Raw genomic sequence first — 11,653 nt, forward strand, 5'->3', positions numbered from 1 at the left:
ACTCCATAAGGAAACAGGCGGAGGTCATATTTGCCGAAAAGGGAGGAGCCTCCGGAAGAACAGATAGTCCTGATGGGTACTAAATTCTAGGCGAGGTATACTCAATCAATCACCCAAATCTGGGTGAAGATTATTTAATCATCTAAATTCGGTTACTGGAGGTTTCCTAATCGATATTTAGGGGGAAAAAAAGGGTATATGCTTCCTTTAAGCTAGATGTTTTGGCGAAGAGACCTGCACGCTAACTTAAGCGATACAAAAATCCTCGCCAACATGAGGTGACGAGTATCCTTATTGAAAGTTGTAGTCCTGATTATGACTTGCTTTCGCTTGTTTTTGACAAGCCTGATGGGCATGTGGCTGCACCGATTATGCTGATAAAAAAAGTATTTTGGACAAGGACATTTTTGGGAAAATAAATGATTTGGGAAAAATTTCTTTGGAAAATCTACATTGGGAATAAAAGTTTTAGAAATATTCTCCATTGGTAAAATGGGTTTGGGAAAAATGACCGGTAACCATCGACGGAGCGTCTCAGGACTAATCGATCGCTATCAATACGACTGCAATAAGGTAAATAACAGGAAAAGTAGCGATATACATCGGCATCGGCAACTTTGGCCCGTCCCGTACATTAAGAAACGTACGAATTTCGCCTGTTTGACCCTGACGGGAATTAAACCTAAGTCTAGGGTTAAAATAAATGTCGTTTTCGTCATCAGCACCCTCAAAAACATCAGAAACAATGCAAAAACTCGAATAAAAAGAATGTTCAAGAAATACCCCGCTGGGATTTGAACCCGGGTCCGAACTTCTCCGATTCACTCGAAACTGGCACCATTGGTTTTCTCTCGTCGCCCCGATTCCAAAAATACCCCTACATGCCATCCTAGCTGCATCCGTTGCCGAGATCCTCCTCGACCCCATGTAGACCATGATGCACCTGCAGCAGCGCCCCCGGGGCTCGGATCGGATTTGCTGCCACCGGGCGGTTCTCAGGGTCACCCAAGGAGGCTGCATACGAAATTTGGTCAAGATCGGACCACGGGAAGTCCTCGGACGGACGGACGGACGGACGCACAGCAGGGATCATACTATATGCCCGTCCCTCCGTCATTTTTTACAAAAAATAAACGGGACGGGCCAAAAATCAATTGTGGGTCACTTTTTTTAAAAATGCATATTTAAAATATAAATGTTGAACAAGTAGCCAAAGTAGCTTTGAGACGTTCAAATATGATCCCTTGACTACGTTTTGCAGCATAGAAGCCTCGTCTTTCGTCCTCGTTTACTGAGCTACAGCAGTTTTTAAAACTGGCTGTTTTGGCCCACAATTGATTTTTGGAACCAATTGTGGGTCAGCAATCTTTGAGGCTACTCGCGCGCCAAGCCTTGTACACCACTTACCAAACTAAGGTTGACGTTAAGTCCTTCACCTACACTGTCAGAAATTTTGTCGTAAATTAGCGACAAAAACGTCGCTAATTTTGATAGCGACAAGAATCGTTCTGAAACTACTAAGTCGACGACAATGTCGTTATCGCGATTACATATTTTGAAATCTGAAATCCCCGAAAAGTTGATGAAAAGTTGCAATTTTGCTCGCTTATTTACGATTTGTGTCGTTCATTTACGATTGTTTACACAAATTTACGACAAGATTCGTAAATGTACGACTGAAGTCATAACTGCACGACATACTCTATAGATAAATTACGATCGTTCGTAAACTAACGATTAAGTTGTAAATTTACGACGTAATTCGTTTCAAAACGGAACGTCTCGCTATCAAAATTAGCGACAAATATGTCGTAAATTTACGACTCAAGTCGTATATTTACGACTTGAGTCGTAACAAAATATGTCGCTTTAAAACGACATTATTGGAGTCGCCACAAACTCTCCCTGAAACGAACTTGCTTTTGTCACAAAAAACGAACTTGCTTTCTGAGAGCTTGCTCTAAAAGAGCAAGTGCCTTTGAGAGGACTTTCTTCTTAATTTCTATTTAATTTATATTTAATTTTTATTTCCGAAAGCAAGTCTTGCTAATGCAAGCGTCTCTCTCGGCTTGTTTTTATTTTAATTTAATTTCAATTTAATTTCCATTTCTTTTGTTGAATTTTTCAGGTCTCTCTTTGCTGCCCGATAGGTTTCGTTGTGGTCGATGCTCAGACATCCGCACCGTTTCAGCTGACAAAGGAAGGTTGAGGGAAGACCCATGCCGAATTTGAAGCCGGTTCGGTCATTCATGGATTTGTAGCGGCCCGTCAAAAAAAAATGGCCCATAATTGATTCGTGACCCACAATTGAATTTTGACCTTAGCGCAACCCGATTGGTCGCAATGAAATTTAGTGACAGATTTTGTTCCGCCAGTCTACTGTGCATTGGTTCAATCAGGACAGCGCCTGGAGTTAATTTTAAACTTGGCCAAATGAACATCACCTTACAGATCTAGAATTGGCAGAAAAAGGCAAACAAAAAATGTTCACACATATCATAGGTTGTGCGATAATGTCTACCTGATCCAGTTCGATAATTTGCTCAACTAGAACCGTACAAAAGCGGGACGCGAACATTTATCTCGTCAAAGTGTCGAACCTTAGGTGTATCCTTGTATGTATCCGCCACAGAGTTCAAGGTGGCTGTACGCCAGACCGCGTCTCGGCTTAACTGGCTTCGCGTTGCTACGCCACTGACATTATAATCAGCCTTATTTTGCATGGAGGTCAACATTCCTTTTCGGCTGAGCGATAGCGAAGCCTGTTACTCCAGTGGGGTTGGAAGATTTTTTCTGTCTGTGTGTGCGTGTGTGTCCGCACTACTCCTCCTGAACGGCTCGGCCGATCTCGGTGAGATTTTGCACAGTTTTTGAGTATGTCCTTAGCTCGGCACACGCGAAATTTCACTATCCTAGCTCAACTGGTTTAGTTTATACACTCAAAAAACACTTAAAGAGGGCGAAAAATGGAGTTTTCTATAGGCAGATCGCTTCTTTCTTGGTAAAAGGGGGGTCTGGGGGGCGGGCCCCCCAGCCTGGACAAGTGCAAAAGTTACAAGGGTCAAGATCGAGTTATCTGCAGACGAAGCAACTCTGTCTAGAATGAAGGGGCCCAGCACACAACAATTGTTTACTCAGTTTTCTCAGGAAGCGTTTCTTATATTGTACACTGATGTTCAAGAGGCAGATGTTTTGAACACTCCGCGGCACGTCCCTTACCAAAGGGATATTTCGCGGCCCTTTGACAAGGGGACTGTCCCTATCCATACACTCTCATTCCAGGAACGTGACATCACGTTCAAACGAACGTGACATGGTGTCACGTTCGTTTGAGCATTGTGTCACATTCGTTTAGATGTGAATCGGCCAAAAATCAGCTTGTTCACATTCAAATGAATGTGACACAATGCTCAAACGAACATGACATTTTGTCACGTTCGTTTCAACGTGGCGTCACGTTCCTGGAATGAGAGTGTAGGGGCTGGCCCTTCCATGGGGACCGTCCCTTTACCAAGGGGCCGCGAAATATCCCTTTGGTTAGGGACGTTAGGGATTTTTGGCCCGTCCCGTTCATTTTTGGCCCGTCCCGTTTATTTTTTGTAAAAAAATGACGGAGGGACGGGCATATAGTATGATGCATGCTGTGCGTCCGTTCGTTCGTCCGTCCGTCCGTCCGTCCGTCCGTCCGTCCGAGGACTTCCCGTGGTCCGATCTTGACCAAATTTGGTATGCAGCCTCCTTGGGTGACCCTAAGAACCGCCCGGTGGCAGCAAATCCGATCCGAGCCCCGGGGGCGCTGCTGCAGGTGCATCATGGTCTACATGGGGTCGAGGAGGATCTCGGCAACGGATGCAGCTAGCAGGGCATGTAGGGGTATTTTTGGAATCGGGGCGACGAGAAAAAACCAATGGTGCCACTTTCGAACGAATCGGAGAAGTTTGGACCCGGGTTCAAATCCCAGTGGGGTATATTTTAAACTTTCTTTTCATTCGAGTTTCTGCATAGTTGCTTATGTTTTTGAGGGAGCTGATGACGAAAATAACATAATTTTTGACCCTAGACCCTGGTTTAAATTCGTCAGGGTTAAACAAAGGCGAAATTCACACATTTGTTAATGTACGGGACGGGCCAAAGTTGCCGATGTATATCGCTACTTTTCCTGTTATTTGTAAGAAAAATGACGGAGGGACGGGCATATAGTATGATCCCTGCTGTGCGTCCGTCCGTCCGTTCGTCCGTCCGAGGACTTCCCGTGGTCCGATCTGGACCAAATTTGGTATGCAGCCTCATCCGAGCCCCGGGGACGCTGCTGCAGGTGCATCATGGTCTACATGGGGTCGAGGAGGATCTCGGCAACGGATGCAGCTAGAAGGGTATGTACGGGTATTTTTGGAATCGGGGCGACGAGAAAAAACCAATGGTGCCAGTTTCGAGAGAATCGGAGAAGTTCGGACCCGGGTTCCAATCCCAGCGGGGCATTTTTTGAACATTCTTTTTATTCGAGTTTTTGCATTGTTTCTGACGTTTTTGAGGGTGCTGATGACGAAAACGACATTTATTTTAACCCCAGACTCAGGTTTAATTCCCGTCAGGTTCAAACATAGGCGAAATTCGTACGTATCTTACTGTACGGGACGGGCCAAAGTTGCCGATGTAAATCGCTACTTTTCCTGTTATTTCCCTTGGGGTAGGAAAATCTAGCGCCGCAGGCCAAGGTAGGTACGCCAGGGGCGGATTGGAGTAACAGGCAACGAGACATTTTGTACCTTGTAACAATTGGAAGATGAATGGGTCACCACCGTGATGCAACCTTGTTACTCAATTTCGGGTGACGACATATTCAGCGCCCGAAATTTGGTGGCCTCAACGCCACATAGCGCCACACGCCAGGCCCTTCAGGACTACCCCGCTCATCATGTCAATTCTCTTGCCGCTCTGCAAACACCTCCCTCCAGCGGCGGAATGATATAACGTACAATAGTTTTTTTTTTCATACTTTGTCCCACCTAAGTTGTAACATGCAATCACTCCATGTGGCCATCAAACTTCGTTTCCGGCGTTTGTTATATCATTTTCTCTTTCATTGATGCTTGTTGGGCAATTCTTGTTCCGTGTTGCGTGACACCGCGCAGCCTGTTTCCGCAGTTGAGCTGAGCACACTGTTAAAAAAATTACTGAAAATTCATATTTTTTTTGTAAGAAGTCGATTTACTTACATTCAGTCTGAATTTTCATACCAAAACTTTCACTTTGAGGTCTTAAAATTTCAGACGACGTTAGTCTGAATTTTCAGATCAACATGTTGTATGAAAAATGATAGCAATCGGTCTTACTTATCAGACTCAGTTGTACGAAATACAGAAACAACCTCACCAAAAATTACTACTCATAAGAGTGGAGCTATTTTTAACCGTTTCATCAGCCGTTCATCAGAAGAACTCGAGTCAAGAATTAGTTAAACAGTTGCAGATAGTAGCTCGCAGATGTCCTGCAGTGGCCTGAGGTGTCTAATGAAACTCCCGGGAGAGCGGCCTCAGCCCAACCACGCGTCGACCCGCGGTCATGCGTTTCATTCTCTATTATTTAGCTAAGATTAGCTAACATCAATCTTGCTTTGGTGCGCTCATGCCCTCTCAGACAATTACTTAGAATAAAATTTTAACAAAATGTTCGCCCCCTTTCGGCTTCAAGAGGCAATTTTAGCTCCAAGAGATCAACCATGCGACACTAGCGCCACCTAGCGGATGGAGAAAAAAAGGATCCATTTCGGAGCTCTGAAACATTCTATTTGCTCTAACGACACTAAACGTAAATATTATTTGAAATAAAACAACGGTATTGATAAAAAAAACTTAGGAAACCGTAAAATGTACTAAGTGGACGGCAATTTTTCACCCGTTTTCCGACTTCACAAGTATGAATTTTGTTTTCGGACGATAATGAACAAAACTTGATAGCCATCGCTCTAAATATTCAGACTTGCCAGTCTGGATTCAAATTTCTGACATCAAGTCATACTTTTCAGACAATTGGTCTTAATATTCGTACCATTTTATGAATTTGCGATTCAGACCACAAAGTAAGACGAAATCAGTCTGAATTTTCATATTTTTTAGGGGTTCCCACGAACCCCTATTGTCCGAGGTCCGTGGATTCTTCCCCCCCCCCCTCTCCGATTTTCAAATAAACAACTCTAAACTATTTCAACCATGAAAAAAACGAAAATTCCAATTTTTTTCGAAAATTCATCGTGGAAATTTTCCGTAAACGCGAAAAACATAAATTTGCAACAATCGAAAACGAGAACCGTTAATGATATGAAAAAATGGTTCAAATAAAAAATGTGCCACTCCTCAAAACTAAACCTCCTGGCTCATCAAAGTAACAAGAAATCGTATATGTCCTGACCAAATGGTCAAAACATGAAAAAAAATCTCCATGGCAACGGCATGGTCCCATCGTACCACCCGTCAAAATTTAAAGTCGCCCATTTTTAAATAACAGGAAAAGTAGCGATATACATCGGCAACTTTGGCCCGTCCCGTACCTTAACAAATGTGTGAATTTCGCCTTTGTTTAACCCTGACGGGTTTGAACCTGAGTCTGGGATCAAAAGAGATGTTATTTCCGTCATCAGCGCCCTAAAAACATATGAATCAATGGAAAAACTCGAATAAAAAGAATGTTCAAAATATACCCCCCTGGGATTTGAGCCCGGGTCCAAACTTCTTCGATTCGCTTGAAATTGGCACCATTGGTTTTGTCTTGTCACCCTGATTCCAAAAATACCCTTACATGCCCTGCTAGCTGTATCCGTTACCGAAATCCTCCTCGACCCCATGTAGACCATGATGCACCTGCAGCAGCGCCCCCGGGGCTCGGATCGGATTTGCTGCCACCGGGCGGTTCTTAGGGTCACCCAAGGAGGCTGCATACCAAATTTGGTCAAGATCTGACCGCGGGAAGTCCTCGGACGGACGGACGGACGGACGAACGAACGGACGCACAGCAAGGATCATACTATATGCCCGTCCCTCCGTCATTTTTTTACAAAAAATAAACGGGACGGGCCAAAAATCTAAACGCCGTGAAATTTGAAAATGCTAATGCTAACACATTGCACGGTGTCTCAACGTTGGAACATCTTTAAAGTCTGTCACTACTAAAAAGTTCGTAGCAGAAACGACGCATCAAATTAATTTTCGTGGGTTGGCACCAATATGCTTCCCGTCTGCGCCCTTTCGAAAATCGCGAGGCTGAAAGAACGAACAGGCGCCCATTGAAACTGCCCCTCCATTGTTGCTGAGGTTGGATTGTTTGGCATGCTCTCAAAGGCTGCAGTTGTCTTGTCATGTTTTCCTCGATTTTCAACCAGTTATGGAAACGGGAACACCGTGCAATGCGATTAGCATTGGAATTTTTTTGGCTGAGCGATAGCGAAGCCCTTGCCGTGTTTGGGCGCGCTGAAAAGTGACTGGTCGTGCGTCTGTCTGTCTGTCTGTTTGTACTCACCAACGATTCTCAGCAACTACAGTGGCTATAGTTTCAAGATTTCGTATTTAACGTCGCCATAGCACCCCCCAACACGAGTTTGTTCCAAATCGTTGTTTAGTATCGTTTGAAATATTCAAAACATATTTTTGAATCAGGTTATTAGCGTGGTTAGGTTGGCAGCACACACACCAATTTCTCATACCTGCGGCCGCTGCTCTCAAATACGGGACAGAAGCAAATAAGCAAATAAAACAAAATAACGAGCAGAAGGGTTTGAAAATGAGATCGGCCTTAGTTTTTCAACATTCTAGAATGATTAAAACCCTTTTGGAACACCAACACAGCGAAATATGGAGAATGGATTTGAAAATGATTTACGTGTTTCGTTCCCCTCTCCCCCCTCCACTGTCAGAGGGGAATCATCTTCAGGTCAGTGCACTTTGACAAAGCATTGTAAAAAGAATGTTTTTATTTTGACCTTTTGTATTGTGTGTATCTTCTTATTTCATTTTAGTGTCATCCTCTTTTAAAAATTTTCAGGGAATCAGGGAAATGTATAAATAACTTGTGTTGAAATTGGCTGGCATACTTAGTTTGGACTCGAGAAATGCATTCTTTTGCAATGCTGCAAGCTGACAAGAGTGCAAAAGCACTAACATGTGTTTATTAATAGAATCAATGTATGGTTGTGTATATTTAATCCTAATAGAGTTTGAATTGATATTTGGTTCAAAGAGACGACTCAGGTTTTGAGCGGTGAGTCAATTAGTGCATAGACAACCAACTATATATATGATTGGCTGAGCGATAGCGAAGCCCGTTACTCAGGTGGGGTTGAAAAGTTTTGTCTGTCTGTCTGTGTGTGTGTCTGTCTGTCTGTCTGTCAGCACTACTCCTCCTGAACGGCTCGGCCGATCTGGCTGAGATTTTGCACACTTTTTAGGTATGTCCTTGGCTCGGTACACGCGAAATTTCACTATCCTAGCTCAACTGGTTCAGTTTTTATAGCCGAAAAACACATAAAAAACGGCGAAAAATAGAGATTTCTGCAGATAGACCACTTCTGTCTTGGAGAAAGGGGGGTCTGGGGGGCGGAGCCCCCCAGCCTCGACAAGTTAAAAAGTGACAAGGGTCAAGATCGTGTTATCTGTAGATAAAACAACTCTATTTACAATGTAGGGGGTTTTGGGGGGCGGAGCCCCCCCAGCATTCAACAAGTTAAAAAATAACCGACAACGGACGAGCCATTGCCTGCCGCAGGCAGGCTAGCGCCGCAGGCCAAGGTAGGTACGCCAGGCGTGGATTGGAGGAACAGGCAGCGAGACATCGCGAAGCCTGTTACGACAAGACGCGGTCTGGCGTAAACCTACCTTGTTAGTGATGGGATTTAATGAGACGATTCCTTTAACTTCACCAAAGTTAATATAACTGATACTACTTAGTATTGTTTACATTAGTAAGATAAATTATGTCGGTTCATTAAGCCTTGGGTAGCCTTGGCATTGGACTCTATGTGACGAAACACTGGATTTGACAATAATTAGTCCCCGCTAACTGGTTCAGATCAGCCTACCCTAAACTGACTCTCTCAATATTAACTGTGATAACATATTCCAATCAATATTGTTTTATTCACTGGTTCACAATGAAAGATTGACAAAATGTTTCATGACTATTACTTATAAAATTGTGAGTTCATAAGTTAAGAAAAAATAGTTATCGAATAGTGACCCAAGCATACGAGTAGCCAATAAAGCGATTGAATGTTGGCAATTGAATTTTACTCGACTGATGGATTCGCTTTGGTGTGCCATCAGGGAATTGGTGACGACAGAGGGTGCTTCATGAAGACAAATAGAAACAATATACAGAAATTGAGTCTAAAGTATTGTGTGTAGTTTTCAGTGTACTGGTCACAAAAACTACATTTATTTCAACGCCAATCCTACATTTTCATCCAATTGCATCCTACGCAATTTGGGGCCAAACTTTCCAAGATGAGATTTATGTGTTTCCCTGTATTTTTCAGTGCGCTGACCTCAATATTGACCTCTAAATTGTCCCCTGACCCAAAATTTAACCGATTTTTGGTTAAATTTTTTAAAATTAATTGTATAGTGATTCTTGCAGTTATTTGAGTGCTGATAACGAAAATCACTCCCATTTTAACACTAGACCTATATTTTCATCCCATATTAGGTCATTTTGGACCAAAAATTTCAAGTTAAGTTTTATATTGTTTCCTGCAGTTTTTGGTGTGCTGAACTCAAAAATGACTTCCAAAATTTTCCTAGACTCACACTTACCCCGAATTTTGACCAATTTTGGACCAAAATTTTTAAATCGAGTTTGACACTGATCCCAGCAGTTTTTTGTGTGCTGATAACGAAAATCACTCCCATTTTAACACCAGACCTATACTTTCATCCCATATTAGGTCATTTTGGACCAAAAATTTCAAGTCAAGTTTTATATCGTTGCCTGCAGTTTTTGGTGTGCTGAACTCAAAAATGACTTCCAAAATTTTCCCAGACTCACATTAAACCGAATTTTGACCAATTTTGGACCAAAATTTTTAAATCGAGTTTGACATTGATCCCAACAGATTTTTGTGTGCTGATAACGAAAATCACTTTCATTTCGACTCCAGACTTATATTTTCATCCTAAAATAGGTCATTTTGGACCAAAATTTTCATGTCGAGTTTTATATTGTTTCCTGCAGTTTTTGGTGTGCTGAACTCAAAAATGACCTTCAAACTTTTCCCAGACTCACATTTAACCGAATTTGGACCAATTTTGGACCAAAATTTTTAAATGGAGTTTGACACTGATCCCAGCAGTTTTTGGTGTTCTGATAACGAAAATCACTTCCATTTGGACCCCTGGTAGTTCACTGAATATGAGCCCTTACGATGGACATTTTGTCTACTCAAGCAAAGTCCAAAGTGCACAAACTATGTCAATTCGCATCGCTCAGCCACACTACGCGCCCAGACTAAACGGCGCGTACCCCTATAGGGGTACTGTTAAACTATAGTTTAACTATAGTTTAACAGTGGCACAACACTTGTTCATTTCACTCAGTAAACAAGGTAGGTTTACGCCAGACCGCGTCTTGTCGTAACAGGCTTCGCGATGTCTCGCTGCCTGTTCCCAGAGCTCTCAAAAACGGCCCAGTAGACCGACCGCGGAGGCCCGGCCGCCGCCGCGGCCTCTGCCTACCCGGAGAGACCGCTGGGGAGCGCACCGGTCGCGGTCTCAGAGACCGACCGCCCCGGTCTCCCCGCGGCCTGCAAAGGCCGCAGCGACGCGCGCAGACCGGCCCTGCAACATACACTAAATCAAGCATCAATTATCATAATCAAGAACCTATATAGCCCCTAAATCCGACTGACTGACGACTCCCTCACTCATCAAGAACCTATAAAGCCCCAATCCGACTGACTCACTCACTGACTCACTCACTGACTCACTCACTCATAGAAATGTTTGGGGTGAAGGAGTGGTCGTAGAGACTTGCGGTTTTTTCCATTCGATTCCAAATTTTATGGGAAAATTGGGAAAAATCCCAAAAGTTAAAAATTCCTCACCGTTTCCGAGAAAACCTACTTTATCTACAAAAAAGGGGAACAAATTTCACACCGTTTCCGAGCAAACCTACTCAATCTTCAAAAGAGGAGACCGACCGACTAAAAATTTTTATTCGCCCTATCGGTAGGTCTGGTCCAGACATTTCCGAATCTGTGCCGCAATCCGGTCTCCGTCACTGGCAACATCCTCAAAAACGATTAAATAGGCCTAAATTGAACAAAATCCACTCAATCTTCAAAAAAGGGGACCGACCGACTGAAAATTTTTATTCGCCCCAACGGTAGGTCTGGTCGAGACATTTCCGAAACTGTGCCGCAATCGGGTCCACGTCACCGGCAACATCCTCAAAACGATAAAATAGGCCTAAATTCAACAAAATCCACTCAATCTTCAAAAAAGGGGACCGACCGACTGAAAATTTTTATTCGCCCTATCGGTAGGTCTGGTCGAGACATTTCCGAAAATGTGCCGCAATCGGGTCCACGTCACCGGCAACATCCTCAAAACGATAAAATAGGCCTAAATTCAACAAAATCCACTCAATCTTCAAAAAAGGGGACCGACCG

The sequence above is a fragment of the Thrips palmi genome, unplaced genomic scaffold, assembly GCF_012932325.1.
Source record: "Thrips palmi isolate BJ-2018 unplaced genomic scaffold, TpBJ-2018v1 HiC_scaffold_11, whole genome shotgun sequence".
Taxonomy (NCBI): domain Eukaryota; kingdom Metazoa; phylum Arthropoda; class Insecta; order Thysanoptera; family Thripidae; genus Thrips; species Thrips palmi.